The sequence below is a fragment of the Saccopteryx bilineata genome, chromosome 1 (genome assembly GCF_036850765.1).
Source record: "Saccopteryx bilineata isolate mSacBil1 chromosome 1, mSacBil1_pri_phased_curated, whole genome shotgun sequence".
Classification (NCBI taxonomy): domain Eukaryota; kingdom Metazoa; phylum Chordata; class Mammalia; order Chiroptera; family Emballonuridae; genus Saccopteryx; species Saccopteryx bilineata.
Genome location: NC_089490.1, coordinates 202,807,066 through 202,830,157, shown reverse-complemented (window position 1 = coordinate 202,830,157; position 23,092 = coordinate 202,807,066). Strand labels below are relative to the sequence as shown.

The window sequence follows — 23,092 nt, the reverse complement described above, 5'->3', positions numbered from 1 at the left end:
GAGCAGCTGACCGGGGTGCGAGGAATCTGTGCTGCAGAGGACAAGCTTGAGAAACATGCTGCAGGACGCGAGGACAGCAGAGGGTCAGGCCAGGGGAGGACACCTCGCACAGGTTCGCCCACAAACAGTACCAGTGTGTGGGTACCGTGCTTCTCATTTTGTAAGGATAAAGCTGCCCATGCAGACACATGACCTCAGGTCTGTATGTGTCCATATCTACTGATACATTGTAACATGGTAATAACAACAAAAACAGCACATGCCACATCCCAGGTGCTGCTTTCACTGTTCTCTGTGTGCCACTAATTAATATCAACACCATGAGGCAGGTCAATAGTCCCCTAGGCCAGTGATTTTCAACCTTTTTTGAGCTGCGGCACATTTTTTACATTTACAAAATCCTGAGGCACACCACCTACCAAAATGACACAAAATGACACTCTAACACAGTACATAGTATACATATAGTTAATGATATAGTTTCTAAATGTATTTATACTCACTTAGTGTGAAACCTGGGCCTGTTTTGATGAACACAAAAGGGATATCCTGGCAGGAATGGTAGAAAGACACACACGAAAGCTCTTCCTCAACAGTTCTCAGTCTCTCTCTTTTTAGTTTTTATCGCAGTCAAGCTTGAGAAGCTCAGCTCACATAGATATGTGGTTGAAAATGGGAGCAATGTCAAAATAGCTTTGTTGGCCAGAATGGGGAACTCCTTGGCAACAAATAACCAAAAACTATCCAAAGGAAGATCAGCAAACTTTAGCTTTAAAATTAGATAACATTGTGATACATTGTATATCACCCTCTGCGGGGCCTCGTTTAATAGAAAAAGGTGGCCCTGGCCGGTTGGCTCAGTGGTAGAGCGTCGGCCTGGCGTGCGGAAGTCCCGGGTTCGATTCCCGGCCAGGGCACACAGAAGAAGCGCCCATCTGCTTCTCTACCCCTCCCCCTCTCCTTCCTCTCTGTCTCTCTCTTCCCCTCCCGCAGCCGAGGCTCTATTGGAGCAAAAGATGGCCTGGTGCTGGGGATGGCTCCATGGTCTCTGCCTCAGGCGCTAGAGTGGCTCTGGTCACAACAGAGCGACGCCCTGGATGGGCAGAGCATCGCCCCCTGGTGGGCATGCCGGGTGGATCCCGGTCGGGCACATGTGGGAGTCTGTCTGACTGCCTCCTCGTTTCCAGCTTCAGAAAAATACAAAAGAAAAGAAAAAGGTCAAATATCTATATACACCATCAGGATAGACATAACCAGCTGAGGCTGAGGCTTCATCTAGTGGTGGCAACATTTACCTCCAGTCCTGACCAGGATTAGAAATCGGGACCATGGGGAGGAGTAGCAGCTTCAACTACTCGCCGGGGCCATACAATGACAAGTGCGTGGCACAGCCCAAGCGGGGACCTTCCTGGGTGTGGATGAGAGGCGGCCTACTATTGGTTCATCGCTAGTGGTCAGGATGAATCCTAGAAGGTGATTGGTCAGTGAGCGTTCCATGTGCCTCCATTCTTCTTGTCGCTGATAGCTGGAGGGATTGTGAGGGGAATGTTTATGTTCGGATGGAGGCGGCTGGCGGTGGGCCAGATAAATAGCCTCCGCCGGCCGTATCCGGCACGTGGGCCATGGTTTGGGGACCCATGTTTAATTTCCCCACGGCACACCTGACCATGTCTCACGGCACACTAGTGTGCCGCGGCACACTGGTTGAAACACACTGCCCTAGACAGCGAGGATTCCGAGGCCCTTGGAGGCCAGTTCCTTGCCCCATAGTCGCATAGCTAGTAAGTGACAGGGCTGTGATTCCACTCTGGAATCTGCCTTCTTCACGACTAGGTCGTGCTGCCTCCCTGGCATGGAAAGAAAAATATGTGTCTGTGTGTGTGTATGGAGGGGAGGGGCTAAGCAGCAGTCAGTTAATATCTGGAGAGGGCCTGACCAGGCAGTGCCACAGTGGATAGAGCGTCGGACTGGGATGCAGAGGACCCAGGTTCGAGACCCCCAAGGTCGCTAGCTTGAGTGTGGGGTCATCTGGCTTGACAAGGTCGCTGGCTCGAGCAAGGGGTTACTCGTTCTGCTAAAAGCCCATGGTCAAGGCACATATGAGAGAGCAATCAATGAACAACTAAGGTGTTGCAACAAAAAATTGATGATTGATGCTTCTCTCATCTCTCTCCGTTCCTATCTGTCCCTCTCTTTGACTCTCTCTCTCTTTCCCTGTAAAAAAAAAAAGAAAAAGAAAAAATATATATTTATCTGGAGAGGGAAACTGGAACTTTTGTTTTCTATATTAACATATTTGTATCATTTATAGCAGGGATCCCTAAACTTTTTACACAGGGGGCCAGTTCACTATCCCTCAAACCGTTGGAGAGCCGGACTATAAAAAAACTATGAACAAATCCCTATGCACACTGCACATATCTTATTTTAAAGTAAAAAAACAAAACAGGAACAAATACAATATTTAAAATAACAAGTAAATTTAAATAAACAAACTGACCAGTATTTCAATGGGAACTATGCTCCTCTCATTGACCACCAATGAAAGAGGTGCCCCTTCCGGAAGTGCGGCGGGGGCTGGATAAATGGCCTCAGGGGGCCGCGTGAAGCCCGCGGGCCGTAGTTTGGGGACCCCTGATTTATAGTTTTATCAAAGTCGTACTGCTTTTATAAGAACATAGGGTATAAAACATTAAGCAAATATCAGAGACTACTCTCTCTAACTCCTATTAGCAGAAGTTTTGTAAGAAACCATGGTGTTGTAAAAAAAAAACAACCTACAGTGTCTGCAGTGCTGTCTGTCCAGGTGCCATGGGCAGGGCACGCTGCTGCTCATCGGCTGGCCAGTCCACACCGCCGGGACTGCAGGTGAGGAACCCGCTTTTCTCCCTGACGCACTCACTGGAGACCGAGTGTGCCCCCCCCCCCCACCGTCAGACACCTGCACCCCTGCACTCTGCCTCCCACGTGCGTGTCGGTAGAGGACCTTGACTGCTTGTCTAAACGTCAAATCTTTCCCTCTCAAGAATCAGCTTCAAAACGGCAGCCTGGACCCCCTCGTGGTTCTTGCGAGGAGATTCACATGTTTCTCATCTCAGCTGAACAATGCTGGTGTGTCTTAGTTCAGGCCGCTGGAAAGTACGGGCCTGGGGGGCAGGAGCAACAGGAACTTGTTTTAGTTCTCAGGGCAGGCGAGGTGGAGAGCAAGGCACCGACCGATGGGCAGGTCTGCTGTCCCGAGAGCTTCCAGGGGTCTTCAAACTTTTTATAAAAACCACCCACTTTTGCAGTACTGGTCAACCTGGTCCCTACCGCGCAACCAAACAGCGCTGCGATTGGCCCACCATGAAAGCTGGACCGCCCACTAGTGGGCGGTAGGGACCAGGTTGACCAGCACTGCAAAAGAGAGCGGTTTTTATAAAAAGTTTGATGACCCCACGCAGCAAGACAAGTTCTGTTCTCCCGGATCTCTTGAATAAGGGCACTAATGTCATTCATGAGGGCTTCACCCCCATGACCTAATCACTTCCCAAAAGGCCTGACTTCTTCACGCCATCACATCAGAGGTTAGGACTGCAGCAGGCGAATTAGGGGGAAGCACAGTATAGCCGGCAGCCCAGCAGATTGATAGACCAGAGCCTTCTGGTAACCACGGCGACACTCCCCAAATTCCACAGATGTCCAGGTTGAAAGCAACGCCAAAGGGGAAAGCCAAGAACACAAACCCTTCACTGCTTATGATTTCTGCATTATCATGTAATTCTTGTAATACTATCATTCCTTTAATGCTATTTCTACAACTCCTACAAAAGTCTACTATACTATTATATATCAATGTGTATAAAATAGTATGACTACTGCACACACACCTAACCAGATGTCATACCAGATGTTGACTATGTTCGTAATGAGAGGCACAGGTAACTGACTCCACTCTTGACCAGGGCGTTGTTTGAATAGCTCTGTTCCCTGTGTCTTGACTTCTAGTGCTGATGATAGTCACTGTTCCGTGGCAATGGGATGTCATTTAGTAAGACACCGAAGCTTAAAATGAGCTTTCTTAATGAGAAAGAAGAAGCAATTATAAAATCTTAAGAGAATCTTTCCCTCTCAAGAATCAAGATCTCTCAAGAGCTTTAGATCATCTTCATCTCTAAGAGGATAGCAGAATTAACAAATACTGGTCTCGGTCAGGTTTATTTTGTAAGTGGGCCTGCGGTGAGAATACAGAAATGACAGGATGTAGCCGTAATCAGCATAGATACAATGACAGCTTCTGTGTATCTGTGTAGGGGGCATGTCTGCAGTTTCATTGACAATTTCTACTCTTACCCCCCACCCCCGCCCCCGGCTGGGTTGTCAGGAGCCCACGGGGAGCCCGGCTGGGAACACATCCAGTGTCCCAAACATGCCTAGGCACACGTGAACACTGCAATTCCACTGTGGATGCTATCATGCGGGTTATGGTGTGGGGCTTTTTTTTCCAGTTGGTCCTTTATATGCACGTGTGTCTCTGTTGCCAAAAGGTTAGAAATTACGACAGACCAAGGGACGGAAAATGAGCCCCCAGTTGGCCTAGTTCCTTCAGCATTTCAGCCTGGTGAGTTAATCCTGTACTCCAGTCTTTGAATTAATTTATTTATTTTTATTTCTGGATTCTGGGGCTCACCCAGCCGCCCGACTACTAGTGATTACTTTGGAAGTACTGTATAAAATCACAAGACGACATAGACTGGGGGGAGGCATTCCACACAGGATTTCCTGTTTATGGATTTGCAACATACTTTAGGGCCTTGATTATATGATGAATGGGGAAGAGCAGATTATCTGTGAGCAATGTCCTCCCTAAAGGTCTGTGCACAGACTTGCCGGGTCGTTCGCCCCAGGGTCTGATGCAGGGGAAAACATTCCAGTGCGTTCGCAGACACAGACGCAGTTGGGGCTGATGAGGGACGGATGCTGTTGCTTGCGTCCGTTAGGGACCCAACTGGCACAAAGGGTGGACGCTCCGGACGGGAGACTTTTCCAAAATATAATCCTGGGGGATGCAAAATTTTTTAAATGACAGCACATTGCACTGTCAGCTTGTCCAGGGACACGATTCAGCGCCTCTCTCCTGGTGGCTTCTGCTTCCATTCTCCGCTCAGTTTTTCCACCAGTTTTTGAAAACAAATTTGCGAGAAAATCACCCAAAATAAACTGCCATCCTTTTCATCTTTCTCACCACCAGCAGGTGCTGCCGGCTCCTGCTTCTGCACAGGACTTCTGAGGTGTGGAGGAAAGGGATTTTCTGATGAATCATAGTAGTAACAACACTTGGAATTTCTGTGTTTGGGTTTTTATTTTGTTGGTGTTTTTTTTTTTCCCTAACTCACAAAGTAATCTTTTATACCCCCTCCAAGAGTTACTGATTGTTTCTAAACTGATGAAGGCTGTTTTATCAGACAATTGCACAGACAATTCAGAGAAAAATAGTATTCATTATCAATAAAAGAAAGCAAAGGAGAAAGGTACATTTTTTCCCCTCCCGTAAGAAGTTCCTTAAAGCATATAGAGAGGAAAAATGAGAGTGAAAAAAAAATAAGAAAGAATGAAAAGAAATGAATGCTGTTCAAGCTCAGGAGATTCTTGACTCGGACGAAGCTGTTAATAGAAATAGTTGAAGGGAACATTGGTTCAAATTAAGTTCAAATGGTAAAAAACAAGCAGCATTTCTGTGAGGCTGCTGCTGGGGCCTCAGCTGTGCCAGGTCCCCACTTTTGGAGCCAGCGCGCCTCCCGTGACTGGCCCACCTCCCGTGACCAGTGCGCACCTCCTGTGACCGGCCCACCTCCTGTGACTGGCCTGCCCCCCATGGTGACCAGCCCACCTCCCGTGACCAGCCCGCTACACTCCGCCTTACGTCTGTGCTGTTCCTTTCTTCAAGTCAGAAAAGAAAGACCCCACACTGTCAGCAAATGAACATTTCATCAGAGAGACTACTTCTCGGTTCCCGCTTCCTCTTGCTGCCCCATTACCAGGATAAACAGGTGCTTTCTTCCAGGTTCCACACTGGGAACTCTGGAAGGCAGGGTGGTGGTGCAGGTCAGAGACAGGAACCTGAATGTGCACTGCAATAGACAAGGACCCGTCCACACATTCAGTCCTCGTCATCACCAGATCACTCTGATTTGTACATTTCTCTATCTCATTGTTTTCTAAATAATCAAAACTGCTACCTTGGAATTAAGGTGTCGTTCAGTTACCTTGAAAATGTTCAGCATTTTTGGTTTTGCCTCCTAGTCAAACTAACAGAATACTCTATGTTGGAAATTTTTGCTTTAGATGGAGCCTGGCATGTTAAAAAACAACAACAACAACAAAGAAAATAGTCTAATGATCTCATTGTCTAAATTGTTGTTTTTCTCCTCCAAGCCCAGTGATTAACCAGCTGTTTTTGTTGTCATCAAAACAGCCCTGAGGAAGAAGTCCGTGGCATAGTGACCTCCCGCAAAAAGCTTGTCTTAGACTTTTCTTGGTTTCGGGTTGTTCCAAAGTCATCCAGGAGAAAGAAGTCAGTGGTCATAATAAATGGTTTCTTTTCTTACTATTGATAGAAAGATATCCTCTGGGGAGAGAAGGCAAAATAAATAAATAAATAACCCAAGAACAAGGACAAACTGTCGATTGTTACAGACATGGGGTGTCTGGTCAGTGTTTGGCCTGGGTCCTCTTCCCCGGGGGTCCTGCTTAGACCAATACCACAGCAAGCACACGTTTTGTATATTAAAAGTGCAAAGAGGAAAAGCCAAAAGCTGACGTGCAGCCCATTTCCAGGAATCTGCGGCTCATTCACGTGTTTCTGGTTTATCAGACTCCACTGGTGCTGCCCTGACTGCTGCTTTGGTGTTGGTGACTATATCGTAACCTGATTTCCTAAGATTAACCTAAGTAAAAATCAGAAGGACAGCAGTAAGCCCATTAAAAAGAAAAACCGTAATGCATTACGAAGAAAATAAAGGATCTGGGGGTTAGCCGCAGTCCTGTGCCCAGGACAGACGGCTGTGAGGGCTCCCAGGTCGGAGGGCTCTAGCGGAACAGACCTGTCCCGTGGTTAGTGATGTCCTTAGTTTGCCTTCCCTCTCTCTGGTTTTGCTCCTCTGCGCGGAAGCGCCCACACCAGTAAGAGGATGTGCCCCATTCTGCACGTTGTCCCTTCCTCTAAGGTCATCTCTTCCTAAAGTTGTTCATCTTTAAAACCCAGCAAGTGAGCTTCCTTTAGAATCCACACTGAGACAAGAGTAGCAGATCACGCCTCTCCCAAATATGCCACTTGCGCATGAGGATTATTTTGAGCTAAAGGCGCTAAAAACAGTGGATGCAAGAAGGGTGCTCCGACCTCCCCTCTTCTTTCTGAAAGCAGCTCTCCAGGAAAGATGCCCTCCCTGCCCCAGGAGGACAGGAACGTGCTCGTCACCAGAGACGGAGCCTGGGCCGGGACAAACCTGGACAGACAGCCCTTGTTACAATGGATCTGAACTTCTGGTAGTCTCCCCAGGTATTTAGCTATTTTTCCACAATTGTTCTCTTTGTTCAGCCTGGCCCATCACCACCCGTGCCCGGCCACTTCCTCGGGTTGTCATTTCCCCGCGGAGGCTCCATGCGCGTATGGAAGCCTGCGTGTTTTTCTCCTGTCGATCTGTTTCTTGTCAGTTTAATTCTCAGGCCCAGCTGGAGACCCTGAGAAGGTAGGGGAGAGTTTTGTGTCCTGACAATAAGGATATAACATTGCAGCTCAGACTCTGGTAAACTGCTTTTCCCTGATAGCTGGCTGTTCCTCTGATCCAGAACAAGTGTTCCTAAGATCGGCAGCGTGATAACCATAGCACCCGTCTTCCCAGGGATTCTGCCTGCCTTTCGGTTTATTGCTCTCTGCTTGACCGCCTCCCCCATCTGGACATGATAGAGGGTGGCACCCAAACAGGACATGAATGAAGACAGTCACACGGCACGCCTCGGCAGAAGGACATGGCAGTTTTCCCTCATGGATGCCCTGTGTGCCAACAGTCAGCACCCCTGATGGCCTGCTTAATCTTTCTGCTGTGCAAACACTTTTGTTCTCTTGAAAAGTCACTGTTGCTATTTGAATAAGGAGGAAAGACACATGCTCTTTCTATATTCTAAACAAAAGATTTCATTTTTTGTGGCCAATTATTTTTAATAATATTAAAGTTTTTCAGAATATTAGTGCTGACTCCTTTTCTTTCTCTTTGGAAGGATCTGCACCTCCTGAACTACAGAAGAGAAATTGAAAGATTTTTTTTTAAGTAAGTATTGCATATGTTGTATAAAACGCCTGCATTTCTGGTCCTTTGCAGGATTGAATTGCATATGCAAGCAGTTAAGCTAATGGGAAACATTTGGTTTGAAACTTTTTATTGACTTTGACTAAGGCACAGTTTGCCTTTATTGTACTTACATTGTTGAGAACCATATGTGTAATAAGCCAAAAAGGTACACTTTAGATTATTTTTTAAACTTGAAATTGAATTATAAAATGGTAACACTTAATAAAAATAAAACACATAGAAACTTGGAAGAAAATTAAACGGAACATCAACAAAAATAAAGAAATATTAATCAGTTTTGTCAGAGTGACAAAGAGAAATAGCCATGCAAGGCAGAAATGGGCACCCCTGGCCAAGCTGTCATTTGTGATGTGGAAGTTAATTCAGTTCTTCAAGTGTGTCATTCTCTCTCTCTCTCTCTCTCTCTCTCTCTCTCTCTCTCTCCACGCAGACACACCATGCACACACAGACATACTCAACTTCTTTGTGCCCAGTCTGCCAGAGAACATTTTTTCTTGACTCAATTATCTTCCACAAATGTGTTTTGAATGCCCTCTAGGTAGTAGCACATGACTTCGGGGCTCAGCAAGTTAAGAGACAACCGTCTTCCAGGAACATAGTAGGCTAGTGGAAGAAACGAATTTTGCACATTAACAATTACAATATAAAATGGAGTTGAAGAAACACTCTACATGAGGCAGGCATTCGATGGTAGGGTAGTGGAAGAGATATCATTTTGCTTGGGGAAACCAGGAAAAAGTCTTGTGGAAAAGTGTCGTTGAGTGTGGGCTTTGCGGGAGGGTGAGATTTTTATAGAAATGATGGCGGGAAGGCTGGGAGAGCTGGTGTGAGACTCACAGGCACACGTCGCAGGTCATGAGGGAGCCGTGGGGGGGGAGGGGCAGAGTCTGAGGAGGCGTTTGAGACCACCCACAGAAAAGTCTCCTTTGTTCCTGAGCATGCAGCCCCCACCCCCCGGAGGTGCTGGGGAAGAGTGTGGTGTGCTCAAGTAGCAGTTCAGAAAAGTGACTTTTAGGAGAGACTCTGGGAGAGGCTGTTGCTACAGAAATTGGTTGACAGGCATTCACACTGCCCAGAAAAACAAAGGGACCATGGAGATGGACAAGAGGACTCAAAGCCAGAGGTATCTCAGAGCAGAACACTTAGGACATGGTCATCAGAAGGACTTGGGAGCTAAAGGTGTTAGCTCCCTTGGTCACAGCAGGTAACAAGAGAAAATGGAACTAGTTTAGGCACAAGGTTCACAGAATCCAAGGGAGTCTGGGGTGGGGGAGCCATGGGAGGAACAGGCACCTAGAGGCAGGGCCAAAACCCGGCACCTTTGCAGTCTTTGTCCTCCGTGCAGGCTGATACCACCATTTCCTCCTACGGGAGAGCTGTTTCCACATGGCCGGCATGGTCACAGGTGGGTCCTGAGGTACATGTCTAGCTCCAGGACAGAACCCAGCAATTGAAATCCCGCCGGCTGACTCTGGGGTCCTCACGGCACACTGGATCCACCCTTGAGCCGCCTGCTGAGGCCAGAGGCAGAGTCCTGCACAACCATGACCATGCCGTGTGGCCAGGACGGGGCAGCTCCTGGAGAAGCGGACAAGCCGCTAGGCAGCCAGGGTGCTGAACCGTGGGGCATCAGGAAGGAACGGTTCTCCAGGCGGCATGGTGGGTTTGACCTGAACTCGTTTGGTTTGTTCTGACCACTCATGCAGGTGGATCTGTCCACCAGGCACGAGAGGGCCTTGCATGCGGACAGAGGCTGAGCTTGTAGATCCAGATGTCCCACCAAAGCTGCGGTGACTGGAGCCACAGCAATGGGTGTCTGCTGAGAAGGACGCCCGGAAAGGGTTCTAATGCCAAAAGGGAGAGGGGGCACTTGGCGGAGGGGCTGTGGACAGGAGCTCGGGAAGGACCTCTGTATTCAGAGAGCAGGAAAGGGAAAAGGCAGGAAGCTTTGGAAGGACACTTTGTTTAGTAGGTCAGTGGACTCGGGGTTATTCAGGTCCCCTCCCAGAAGGGTCTCTAAGTTCCCGCAGCTCCTGGCCACATGGAGATCCAGACTGTGGCCCTGAGGTACCTGCTCACTCTCCTGGCCTTGCAGACTGGAGGCTGTCGTTCCCACTGTCCCTAAGTCCAGGCTATAGTGGGGCGTGGCTGCCTTCAGCAGGCTCTTGCTGCTGCCACCCAGTGGCTGATGGCTCTCAGCTCCTGTGGTCTTTCTCATCAGGTAGGACATTCTGGGAACATCTTCTGTGGGAGATTCCGAGATCCCCCTCCAGGGTGTTAGTGACCGATGGGTGGTGGCTGATTGGGTGTAGGATGGAAAAGTAGCTCTCGTGCCAGGTCAGCAACCTTGGTTCTGGGTTCTAACGATCACGACATCTCATGGGAGCCGGCGAGTGGTCTGTCCTTCTCCGCAGTCCTTGGGCCTCGCCCGACGCCACGTCTCCCCATTCTGATGATGAGAGGGACCATCGGGCCCTCCAGATCTGTCCAGTGCTTCATAGACCATCCCTTTCGGGGTGAGGAAGTGGAACATTCTAACATTCTCTATAACTGAACTTAGTCACTCAAGACACTTCCCCACCCCTCATTCCTCACAGAGTGGCATCTGTCTTTGGGGTGTGTCTTCATCACAGTCCCTGGAAGCCCGGTCTGAGGCAAGGATTTTTGGAGAGGGACAATGAGGGATGCTCTTGAGGACAGCTGTGGGGAGGTGGGGGCGGCAGGACGCACGGGGGAGAAGCTGAACCCCGTGGGCTTTCTGCTGAACTCCGGCCTCTACTGGGGGGGTCGGGTGTGAGTGGCACCTCAGAGTTGATGCCCCTGAGGCAGCAGGGCAGGCTTCTGTCCCCCATGTCAGTCACTGGCTCCTTGGGTAGGAGGGGTAGTCTCTGAGCCGTCCCTGGTGAGGGCAGCTCCCTGGAGAAGGGTGGCTTCATGAGCTTTTATCATCAATGGGAGCACTGACTCAGGATGGTGCCTTGGTCAGGCGGAGCAGCCAGAGTGGGACCAGTGGTGTCCACTGGAGGCTGTGCTGGGCCGGTGTCCTGTAGCTAGTCCTCTACCGCGCTGTCATCCAGGACTCTCCATTTATCTGTTCCTTACCGACACGGTTTCCGTAGACGTGCTGTCTCGTTAGGTCTGCAGGTGGCCACCATCAACCGGGACATAACTAGGAACCCATCTGAGCCCCAGATGTAGCCAAGCACCTCCACACCCTAGTCTCTGTCTCTCTATCTCATACACACACACACTCTCCTCCCCACCCTCCCCCCCAGGCCTGGGGGGGGTCCCCAACTGGCTTTGTCCCTTGCTGGGTGGACAGGGAGTCAGGCTGTGCCCGGCTCTGAGTGAGCCTGGGAGGCTGACCCCCTTCCCAGACAGAACACCTGAGGACACGAGGGCCCCCAGTCTTGGCGTTCTGAAAACTTTTCAGTCGATTCTCTTCAGCTACCCCACAGGATTCCAGCCAGAGAGGAAGCAGGACCTGGCCTGTGACCCACGGGCCAGGCTCTTCCCTGAGTGTCTGTCCTGCCCTGAGGGGGCCGTGCTTTTCTCATCCCTGCCTGGGGGCTCTTTACCCCTGACTTCACTAAGTGTCATTTCTATTAAACTTCATTTGGGGGGCTTTTGTATTGATACTTAAAACTAATTTTTTGGAGCTAAACACATACACACACACACACACACACACACACACACACACACATATATATATTTTTTTTTTTATCAAAACACCCCAATTTTTTTTCTTCTCTAACTTTTGTTCCAGCTGTGGGTTTCAAAAACCTCTTGTGAAACCGGAAAGCTGAACAATCCTCCTTTCTTTGTGTCGCATTTCTGCTCTAGTAATTGTAACCCTCCCTGAGGCTGTGGAGGCCTCCGACTAAATGACATAGGCTTTCAGAAGAAAGGGCCCCAGCCGCCCTGCCAGGGCAGGGAGCAGCCCCAGCTGGGGATCAGCCGGCCCCATCTTGGAGACACCCGCAGGACAGAGAGTTCAGGGAGGAGGAGGCCGTGTGCCAGATAGGAGATGGAAAATGATGTGGAAAGAAATCAAGACGAGAGTTTGTTCGAGTTTCAGTTTTGGGCCCAGTAGGGGAATCCCTAGCCCGCTCTGCCTGGCCTGGGGCGACCTCTCAGAGGCATGTTCAGACTTGCAGGATCTGGACCCCAGAAAAGACAGGAGGACAGGACGGGCGGGACAGGAAAAGACACCGCTTCCAGTGTGTTCAAGATATTTAAAATAGGCTGCAATGGACATCTACCCCGGGTCCCAGCTGCCTTCTACTAGTGCAGAGCTTAAAGGACTGAGGGCTTAGTTCAAAATATAACCGGCAGCTGGAGAAACCCATAATATGGAACCTGTAAAAGGAAAATGTTACTTTTCTTCGTTCTAAGAAACACAGCTGACAAGGGAATATCGTTCTGGTCTAAGAACCAGGATTAATAGCATGCTTAAAAACAAGCTTGGTCATTTAAGTAAAAAGTACTGCTAGCAAGGGTGTTCCAGATGCTCTGAGTTGAACCCAGGCTTGACCACACAGTTCCTCTTGGCTTCAGCTATTTGGGTCAAAGAAACATTTTTGGGGAAAATAACAACAACAAACTTTTAAGCTTTTTTTTTTTATTTTCGGTCTGTTTATAAATATTCAAAATTTGTCTTTCAATTTTTTAGTCTTTTAATAATTCATTACCGATCAGTTGCCTCTGAACTGGTTTATGATTGATTATCATATTGTTAACATTTACTGAGTGCTGATTATATGCACTTTACATGTAATAATTCATTTAATTTTTACAAGACCTGTGTGTGATGGGTGCTACAGTATTCCCATTTCACAGCTGAGGAAACTGAGGAAAAATTAACTCAGCAAATATTTTGTACCAGGTATACTATGTGCTTTGTATAGAGTATTTCATTTGATACTTTTAAAAGCTTTGAGATTCTGTTATTTCCCCCACTTTAGAGCTGAGCAAATTGAGACTCACATAGGTGAATTTGTTTTAAGGTGATATAACAAGGAATGGAAAAAAAGATTTGAGCCCAAGTCTGTCTATTAACCCAATTCCTTGGCTCGTGTAATATCAAAAAGCTAGAATAATCTATATGTCCAATAAGAAGTGGCAGTTATGTTAATGGTACATCTATATGATAGAATCTTATAAAGCCATTAAAGTTATGCCGAAAATATACCATGTTGATCTACGCAACAAACTTTGCACTGAAAAAACGAAAGGCAGGTAAAATACGCACAATATGATTTCATTTAAAAATATACTAAGCCCTGGCCGGTTGGCTCAGTGGTAGAGCGTCGGCCTGGCATGCAGGAGTCCCGGGTTCGATTCCTGGCCAGGACACACAGGAGAAGCGCCCATCTGCTTCTCCACCCCTCCCCCTCTCTCTTCCCCTCCCGCAGCCGAGGCTCCATTGGAGCAAAGTTGGCCCCGGGCGCTGAGGATGGCTCTGTGGCCTCTTCCTCAGGTGCCAGAATGGCTCTGGTTGCAACAGAGCGATGCCCCAGATGGGCAGAGCATCACCCCCTGGTGGGCATGCCAGGTGGATCCCGGTCAGGTGCATGCGGGAGTCTGTCTGACTGCCTCCCCGTTTCCAACTTCAGAAAAATACCAAAAATAAATTAATAATAATAATAATAATACACTAAAATATATGTGTAAACATATATACGCTTTCCTAGAAAGGAACATAAAAGCAAAATGAAAGTGCCGGGACTCTCGCGAATGGCCCGGAAATGCCACCCCACATAGGCCTCCCACCTAGGGTCGGCTTGAGCTGATAGAATTATTCTGAGGAGCTGCAGACTCAGAAGCCGTGGAACGGTGGGAGTTCCTCTCCTGTGAGAGACCGGCAGCGACAAAGGGAGTCTCCATCTGTGCGTGTGTCCTTCTGGGTCCTGGGAGGGGACAATGACAGAAGCCACAAGAGCTTCCTGTCATCAGGGAACACACAGATTGCACAACAAACCTCCCCCTTCTTACCTGGCTGTTCCCAGCCACCTCCTGCCACTGGGCTCACCCCCACCATCTTTCATTTGTTTTTAGCCGAAGCTGGTATTTAGGTCGGTGGCTCGGGCCAGCTGGACAGTTACTCGTTTTCCCTCGGTATCTCCCCCATGGACATGAGGTATACATTTTAATAAGCTCCTGCTTGTTTTTCCTTTTTAAATGTCTTTTAAGACGGGGGTGTCTAAGCCAAGAGCTCAGGAGGGTAGAGGGAAAACTTTTTTCTTCCCCTACATTTGTTTAAAAATTAAGAATTTCAAGATGGTGGCAGCAGAGCACTGAACCAGGGACAGGATCCTGCTGAGCCAGGGCACAGGGCCGTGTGTGACCACATGGTGCACGCACCCACGCAGCTGGCCCCGGTGAGAAATGCCTCATGTCCTGCTTTGTACCATCTCCAAATACACCACTTGAGACTATGATGATTTCCACCGGAGGTGACTGAGACACTGCTGACACGAGAACTTCTGCCCACCTGCTCTCTGCCTGAACGCGGGGCATAGATTCCCCTTGGTAAAGGTGATTCGACCTTCCGTTTGCAGAAGCGTTCCCCTCTCTAGGGAGAGAGAGGGAGACACCGGTTCTCTTCCGCATGACCGCCGGTACTCAGAAGGTGTATTTCACATGGAGTTCCTAGTCACCTTCCCACAGTTCGCCCCTGGTAGGAATCAAAACCACCTTTTCCCTTGTCTATTCGCTTCTCCACGATGCGTCACTCTTTGTTAAAATGGTGCATCATTTCCGAGGCCCGGCAGCCTCTTTGAGTTTTCACCTCTTTTCTGTGAAACCCCTTGACACATAAAAATATTAACATCAATAAGGAAACATATACAGTTTTTCTCCTGTTAATCTTTCTTTTGCTGGTTTAATTCAAAGGCCCCCAGACGCAGAACCTGAGAAGGTAGAGGAAACATTTTTTTCTTTTATACGTCTGTTACGCTTGCATTGCTTTTCTATCTCACTTTGGTAATAAGAAAAAAATAAAATAAAACAAGGACTCTTGAAAATTTCCTATCCATATACCTTTCAACAAAATTTTTTAACCAAATAAAAATCAAATCTCATGATAAGGGAAGACAAAAAGTCCAAGGAACATGGGTGAGCCATGAATCTTACAATATTTACAATGGAATCTAAATGGATGACGATATTTAACTGGGAATTCTATGCTGTTAAGAATTTCGAAACAGGGAGAGACATTCTGTTAGGGAAAACGTGGTGATAGTCCAGGATTGAAATCCTGTCATTGTCGCATCCAAACTCAAGATTTGGGTGACAGGGAGGATGTGGGTAAATATTCTGAAGGTCTCATTTCAGTGGAAAGAGGGGAGAAGCACAGACCAAGCAATCCGAGTGACATCAGCTTTCACCACACTGCTCAGAATTTAAAGCCTAAGAATTATTTCTGGAATTTTCCATTTAATATTTGGACTGCACTTGATGGTGGGTAACTGAAACCACCAAAAGTGTAACCACAGGTGAGGGGGGGATTGTGGTGGAAGAATCCCAGCCACTGCTTCATGACATAGTTCTACCACATTTCAGGTGAGTCCTCTGCACTCTACGTACAGCTGACACAGCAGCGATAGGTTATGTCCACCAGGTGTTTAACTACAGCAGTATTTGTAACAGCAGTCGAAGACCATATGAACGGCCCCAAAGTAGTAGGTAGTGAGATGAATTGTGCACATATTCGCTTGATAAAATTTCATTTTAAATGAATGAATTCTGTAAATACTGTAGAAAGACAGGAAATGATCGTGCTCACCGAGGGGAGTAGAATGTGAAAATGTTCCTAGACTGTGATTGCCACAGGTCAACAAAGGCCATGAGCCAGTGAGCGAATACAAAGATCACAAATAAAACAGGAGTCATCGATGTCTTAGGCTCATGGAATGTGGGTGAAGTCTTTTTTTGTGTTAATTACTTTTGTTGTCATACAGTTGCTTAAGCACTAGAGGAAAACAAAGGCTTAAAACAGAGGAACAAATGGGTGGACGTGGGAGAGACCAAACCATTAGACAACCCTTGAGGAATTTTGCTGCACAGGGAGGCAGCAAATGGCCAGTATCCGGAGAGGGGCGTGGGGCCCAGGCAAGGGAGGGGCTCTTTTGAAGATGGGAAGGAGTTCACACGTTTTTATGCCAACGGTCAGAACTGTTGACAAGGAGGGAAAGTGAGGCTGGAGGAAGGTCCTTGGGCAGAGGGGAGAAGTGTGGGCCAGTGCTCAGGGTGAGCTGGGCAGCGGGCAGCGGGGGCCGGGTGGCGCACGTGGGGCCAAGGTGGCAGGTTGGCCGTGGGAAGTGGAGGGAATTCCGTCCTGATTGATTCCATTAAAGGCAGAGGAACAAGTGAAGCCAGGAGTCAACTAAGAAGGGGGCCTTGCTGGAGAGGAGCAACGTGGTCTCAGAGGCTGGAAGAGCTAACAGATCAAGGCACCGCGGTCGGATTTCCTGAGAGAACCCAGGGTCCACATGAGGGCTGGACAGTGACATGCCTCATGGATACACCCAGGGCAGGACAGCCCATCTCACCTCCATAACATCAGCGCCTTGCCACATAGTCTTCCTCTTTCTGTGACTCTTGAGTTCAGTTTCAGTATCACAAATGGCTGTTAGCCTTGCTCTTCATCTGATGTGCGGATGGTGATATTGAAAGCACACTTGTCTTTGAAGTGTCCCCTCACACTTACTCGTGGAAGGTGTTATGATTACACGAGAACACCTTCCCGAGGCCGCAGAATGAGCTGACCCTACTACTCTCTGATGCCACTGCCCAGCGGAAGCCATGACCTGTGACTGATGGGCGTGAAGTAGATTGTGGATTGTCAAGAGACTTGATACCACTCATCAACTGCAAAGACTAGAGGAATATGTATTGTTTTGCTCTGAACAAGTGATGTAGTTTGGGGTTTTATTGTTGTTGGCTGAGTGAAGACAGGGCCACACAAACTGTGTGACTAACTCCCCTGATCAGTTAGACACTGTGCAGCCTAGACACTGATGTCATGAAGTGAATTAATAATACTGAGGTGGACGGGACAGCACATTGGGATTTAGTCTGAAGAGTCAGGAAATGGGGAAAAGAAATGAACAGGAAACCTGAGGGCAAACAAACCCATTAGTAGGAAAAACAAATGAAAGGTAAGTACTGAAAATAATTGACCAAGAAAAACAGTCAATGTGCATTCATTCCATCTTTTGTTTCTTTAAAAATGCGTGTTACTTACAGAGAACGATGATGAGGAGAAAAGAACAAGTAAAAGATAAGTGTGCCTGACTGGGATTTTCTTTCTATTCCCCCAAATATCCAGGGACCCCTATGTGGACATGAGACTCTTTTCCTTCCAGATGAAAAGTCAAAAGCCTAGATGTTTACAGCGTCAAGTTTCTGCCTGTGACTCTCACTGCTTACCCCAGAGAGTGTCGCTGTGAGCATCGGTGTTGAAGGCGCTTTCTGGATAACACTGAAATGACTGTGCCTCAGCGCTTTCCACACCTAAGCCCAACAAACCACAGAACAAGAAGAATGCCCAATAAACTCATGAAAAACTGTTTCATTTCTATAATAATTTAAAAAATCTAAATTAAACCAATAGTGAACTGACATTATTATTATCAGTACTATTATTGCATGCCAAGTTGTCCAAAGATTGAATTTAAGACAATTCTTAAAGGTAAAGGGAATTTGGAGATGACTTCCACGGCGCGTTTGGAAAAAAGTATGATTTGACACAACTTTTTCAAGCCAACTCGATAAAATGTGCCCCAAAGTCTTCAAACATTCATTCATCTAATCATTTATTGAGTGTTCTATATGAAGGGCTAGGAGTTCTGTTCCATCGGTTTATAGATACTACGTGAATAATTACAATTGCACTGAGTCCCATGAAAGGGAAATCAAAAGGAAATGAAACAGGGAATTAATCTTAAGAAAGTAATCAGAATTATGCAGTAAGATCATTTTCACAGTGAGAACTACCTAAATGTCTACAGACAGTAGATCAAATAAATTATGATACATCCATCATTTATTTGGAGTAATATGGCAGTGGAGTAACATCATGGCATTAAGAGTAAAGTTATAGCAAAATACTCATTAACAAATAAAACTTGTTCCTAATACACTGGGAAATGGAAAATAGTTACCACAGTGTTTCAGTATGACCCAATATTGTAAAGACAAACAAAAATAAAACTATATCTCTATCCTTATCCATGTATCTATGCGGGATATATGATGTTAGTCCCAACTTATCCACAGTTTCCCTTTCTGCAGGTTCAGTTACGCATGGTCAGCCACAGTCTGAAAATGTTTGATGGAAATTTCCAGAAATAAGTAATTTGTAACTTTAAAGTTGTGCACCTTTCTGACCCGTGCACTGTCCCGCCCAGGACGTGAATCATGCCTTGTCCAGTGTTATCCGCCCTGTGTATGTGACCCTCCCATTAACACTGAGTACCATCGGAGCAGCCATCCACTGGGTAGCAGACTGGGTCTGCGAGAGACCACACCCACATTATCTTTCACTGCAGTATATATTGTTACAATTGTTCTATTTTATTATTCGTTAATCTCTCACTGTGCCCAATTCATAAATTAAGTGTTAGGTATGTACCTAGGACTAGGAAAAAACATAGTATGTAAGATTTGATAGGATGTGAGGTTTCAGGCACCCACTGGGGGTCTTGGATGATATTCCCCATGGATAAGCGGAGCTAACGGCACTAGCAAAATGTTACAGCAACATTTTCTTCTCTGTGCTTGTCTTCATGACTGATAATCATATTAACTTTTCAGAAAGCATAGTGCTTTGGAGAGTTTAAATTAATAAAACACAGTTTCCTATCATAGAAGGAATATTGAAAAAAAAGTTTTTGAAATTTTCCAATTCAGTCAACTCCTGTTCCAGCTTAAAAAAAAAAAAAAATCATTACTCATTCTTTAGGTATTCCTTTTGTGAGACGATCTTAACTTGAAGCATACACTTTGAGATTTAATTTTGTGTCCTCCTAGTGACTAGGTGTTTAAGTGACCTTTTTCCTCCCAGGAGATGATTGCTGTAGGTCAGGCGTGAGGTCATGGCTGAGGAGTTACAAAGTCACAGTCTTGGCTGGGAGTAGAGTAAACTTGGGCTGCAGACAAAGTTGATGCTCAAAAAAAAAAAATTTAGTCCTCTCCTGTGAACACAAACACTGGCTATAATCCACCAGTGTTGGTGGGTTGGAGTTTACAATAGTTATAAATCTGGTACACATTGCTCTTTGACCATATATGGTCAGGTTAAAGTTCCTGATGTTTGGGAATATTTCTAGGAAAACGGAAGTATTTATATTTTTCAGGAAAGAGAGAGAATCTTAGAGCTGTGGCAATGGAAGAATTTTATGGTGGCCCATACCTCTGTATGTGGAAAGGCTAAGAAAGGAAGAGTCCATAATAAATGGACACTCGGAGAACTGAAGGAAAAGTACTGCTCTAACTTCCTTCCATAATGCACTCTTACGCAGTTCTTGAATGAAAGAATCTGATGAGACATGGGAATTTGTGTGACGGTCATAATACATGATTATGGTAATTGGTGTTGCCCTTTCTTAAAATATCCCCTTGAGATGTGAATGTTGCAGATGTGATCTGTTCAAAGTTCAGAGGAATTGTAACCTCCTGGGATCTGGGCACTGTTAAGAAGCCCCGTGATGTTATCTCGTTCCGCAGTGATTCACCCTGTTGGTTCCTACCAGCTACGTGGTGGTGTTGTTCAGCGTCCCAGCAGAAGTGACAGCCTTTATTTTCAGATCACAATTAGATGTATATATAGGTCTGCATGGGGATCGTCGGCCTGCCATCAGGCCAATTATTTGGGCGTAAATTAACTTGGCAGTGTCTCTAAGAATTGGAGAAGTAACCCAATAAATCTATTACTAGTTACAGCGTTGGAGAAAAACAAACACGCATGGAGGTAAGTAGGAAGGTGCTTGCTGCAGGCGGTGTGTAACAGCAAAGACTTGGGCACAGCCCGCATGTACATCAGCCGGGGAGTGGTTAGGTGGTGCGGACCTATTACTCTGGAAGTCCAGCACAGCCCGCAGGAGCACAAGGTAGCTCATACTTAACTAACGTGGAAATTTTTCTAAGATATACCCTGAGTGTGAAAGCAAGTTACTGAAAGATAAGGACATTATCTCTACAGCATTATGTGTAGACACGCCCCCCCTACAAAGCAATACTGCACCCTTTCTGTGGGTGCACACGTGGGTGTGAATGCACACATGCAGATTCAAAATGATACACACCGAATATGAGGAATGGTTTCATCTGGGAGAACAGGGAGGTGACTGGGCTTGGGGGTGTAGACCATTACCTGTCATACTTGCATTTTTTTTAGAAAAAGATTCTGTACTCGTGGGCTTCCTAGCTCATTAAAAATTGATAAAAAATGAAAGGAAATCCAACTCAAGTCATCAATAAAAATGGCTCAAAGGGAAATAGCCTTAAGTTCATTTTCCTTCATTTTAAAGAAATAATACATTTGAAAATAAGAAAGCAATGATAAGACTTGGCTGCAGGAGAAAGCCAGGAACTTCTTACCAGTGGAGGATACGCAGTGTGTCCCTGTGGACACGTGGCACTGTGCACCAAACCAGCACGTGCCTGTCCTGTCCCATGAGGTGGCCTGTCCGGCCCTCGGCCCTCCAGAGTCGGTATGTACTGCAGTTCCACCTTCCATTAAAGAGTGGAAAACTAAAATGCTTGAGAGTAACACTTCAAGGAGCAAGGCAAAAAGCTGGTGAAGGGATACTAGCAGAGACCTTCTCTCAAAACACAACTGCAGCCACTTTGCCAGCGGGCCAGACAAGGCAGGGAGAGCCAAAGTCCCAGAACCAGTCCCGGGAGCCCTGGAGGACACAGCCAATGAGGACATACAACCTCCTTTCCTCCTGGACACTCCACACTGACTTTCTATTTTCATTGAGGAATTTCATCAGACTATTGTATTTTCTCACTACAGATATATTTTGAAATAAGCTGTATATGTAGGAAAAAATAGTGCATGAGTCAAGTTAAAAGACTGAAGGAGTCCAGAGAGAGTCAAGGCTGGGTGTCCCCGTGACTTTCGCATCTCGAGGCATATCCCCCCCCCACCCACGGCACATCCGACTGTGAAGGCCCGGGTGATGGGGGCGGGAATGTTTCCCTCCCTGAAAACGGGAGCACGCTGTACACACTGCCCTGCACCTTACACTTTCCGCTTGTCCCCACTCCTCAATATATATATATTTTTTCATTTTTCTGAAGCTGGAAACAGGGAGAGACAGTCAGACAGACTCCCGCATGCGCCCTACCGGGATCCACCCGGCACGCCCACCATGGGGCGACGCTCTGCCCATCCTGGGCGTCGCCATGTTGCGACCAGAGCCACTTTAGCTCCTGGGGCAGAGGCCACAGAGCCATCCCCAGCGCCCGGGCCATCTTTGCTCCAATGGAGCTTTGGCTGCGGGAGGGGAAGAGAGAGACAGAGAGGAAAGCACGGCAGAGGGGTGGAGAAGCAAATGGGTGCTTCTCCTGTGTGCCCTGGCTGGGAATCAAACCCGGGTCCTCCGCACGCTAGGCCGACGCTCTACCGCTGAGCCAACCGGCCAGGGCTTCAATATTTCTTGAGGATCATCCCATAGCTATACATGTACATTGATTTCATTTACTTATTTTTTTAAAGAGAGAGAGAGAGAGAGAGACGGAGTAGGGCAGAGGAGGGGCGAAAAGTATCAACTCGTGGTTGCTTCTCATACGTGCCTTAACCGGGCATGCCCAGGGCTTGGGACCCAAGACTTCAGCGACGCCTTATACCCTGCGCCTCCGCAGGTCGACTTTGTTTATTTATTTATTTATTTTTTGTATTTTTCCGAAGCTGGAAATGGGGAGGTAGTCAGACAGACTCCTGCATGCGCTCGACCGGGATCCACCCAGCACGCCCAACAGGGGGCGACGCTCTGCCCCTCTGGGGCGTCGCTCTGCTGCAACCAGAGCCATTCTAGCGCCTGAGGCAGAGGCCACAGAGCCATCCTCAGCGCCCAGACCCGGGCCAACTTTGCTCCAATGGAGCCTCGGCTGCGGGAGGGGAAGAGAGAGACAGAGACGGAGAGGGGGAGGGGTGGAGAAGCAGATGGGCGCCTCTCCTGTGTGCCCTGGCTGGGAATCAAACCCGGGACTCCTGCACGCCAGGCCGACGCTCTGCCGCTGAGCCAACCGGCCAGGGCTCTGGTCTGTAGTGAACTCTTACAGTTAAAAATAAACAAAGTCTTTTCTTTTTCAGTTATCTTGGGGGCTTCCCTGAGTGGCCCCTGGACAACCACAAAGACTTGTCCTTATTCCTTTTAAGGAGAGGGATGCTAGACGTAATTAGGCTTATTCATATGTTCTTCTTCTTCTTTTAAAATGAACTCAACACTATAGTAAGAGAGTTGGGTTGTCAAAGGGCTATCAAAACAAAGAAGGAGCGCGGCTTCCCTCCTATCAATTTTATTCAAATACACTGCTGTTCATAAGGAATATATTAGGAAGACAGCCCTTCAGAGGAGGCACTGTTATTCCTTACAGTCTGTGTAATCTACTCAGATTACAGAGACTCTAATCTCGGGCTCCAGCTGCTCTTATTTTCACAATAGTTTAATAGGGGCACGCTGACCCTCAGTTTAAAGCATTTTTTTTAATGTGCAAAAATGAGAAG

At 47.2% G+C, this 23,092-nt stretch overlaps 1 protein-coding gene across 6 annotated transcripts in view; it reads left to right on the top strand.

The window, feature by feature from the left end:
* The window catches only part of BBS12 (Bardet-Biedl syndrome 12), a 38,571-nt gene extending 20,604 nt beyond the window's left edge, over positions 1–17,967 (top strand). Inside the window, exons 3-5 of one of the 6 annotated variants that reach the window (XR_010725700.1) lie at positions 7,403–7,537; positions 8,257–8,306; positions 17,684–17,967. The gene's annotated coding sequence lies outside the window, so the exon portion shown is untranslated. Of the gene's footprint in view, positions 1–2,733; positions 3,001–7,402; positions 7,538–7,806; positions 8,227–8,256; positions 8,307–17,683 lie in introns of those variants that run through there. The other 5 variants (XR_010725701.1, XR_010725699.1, XR_010725706.1 and 2 more) reach the window with 5 other exon arrangements.
* Positions 17,968–23,092: the final 5,125 nt, after the last annotated feature.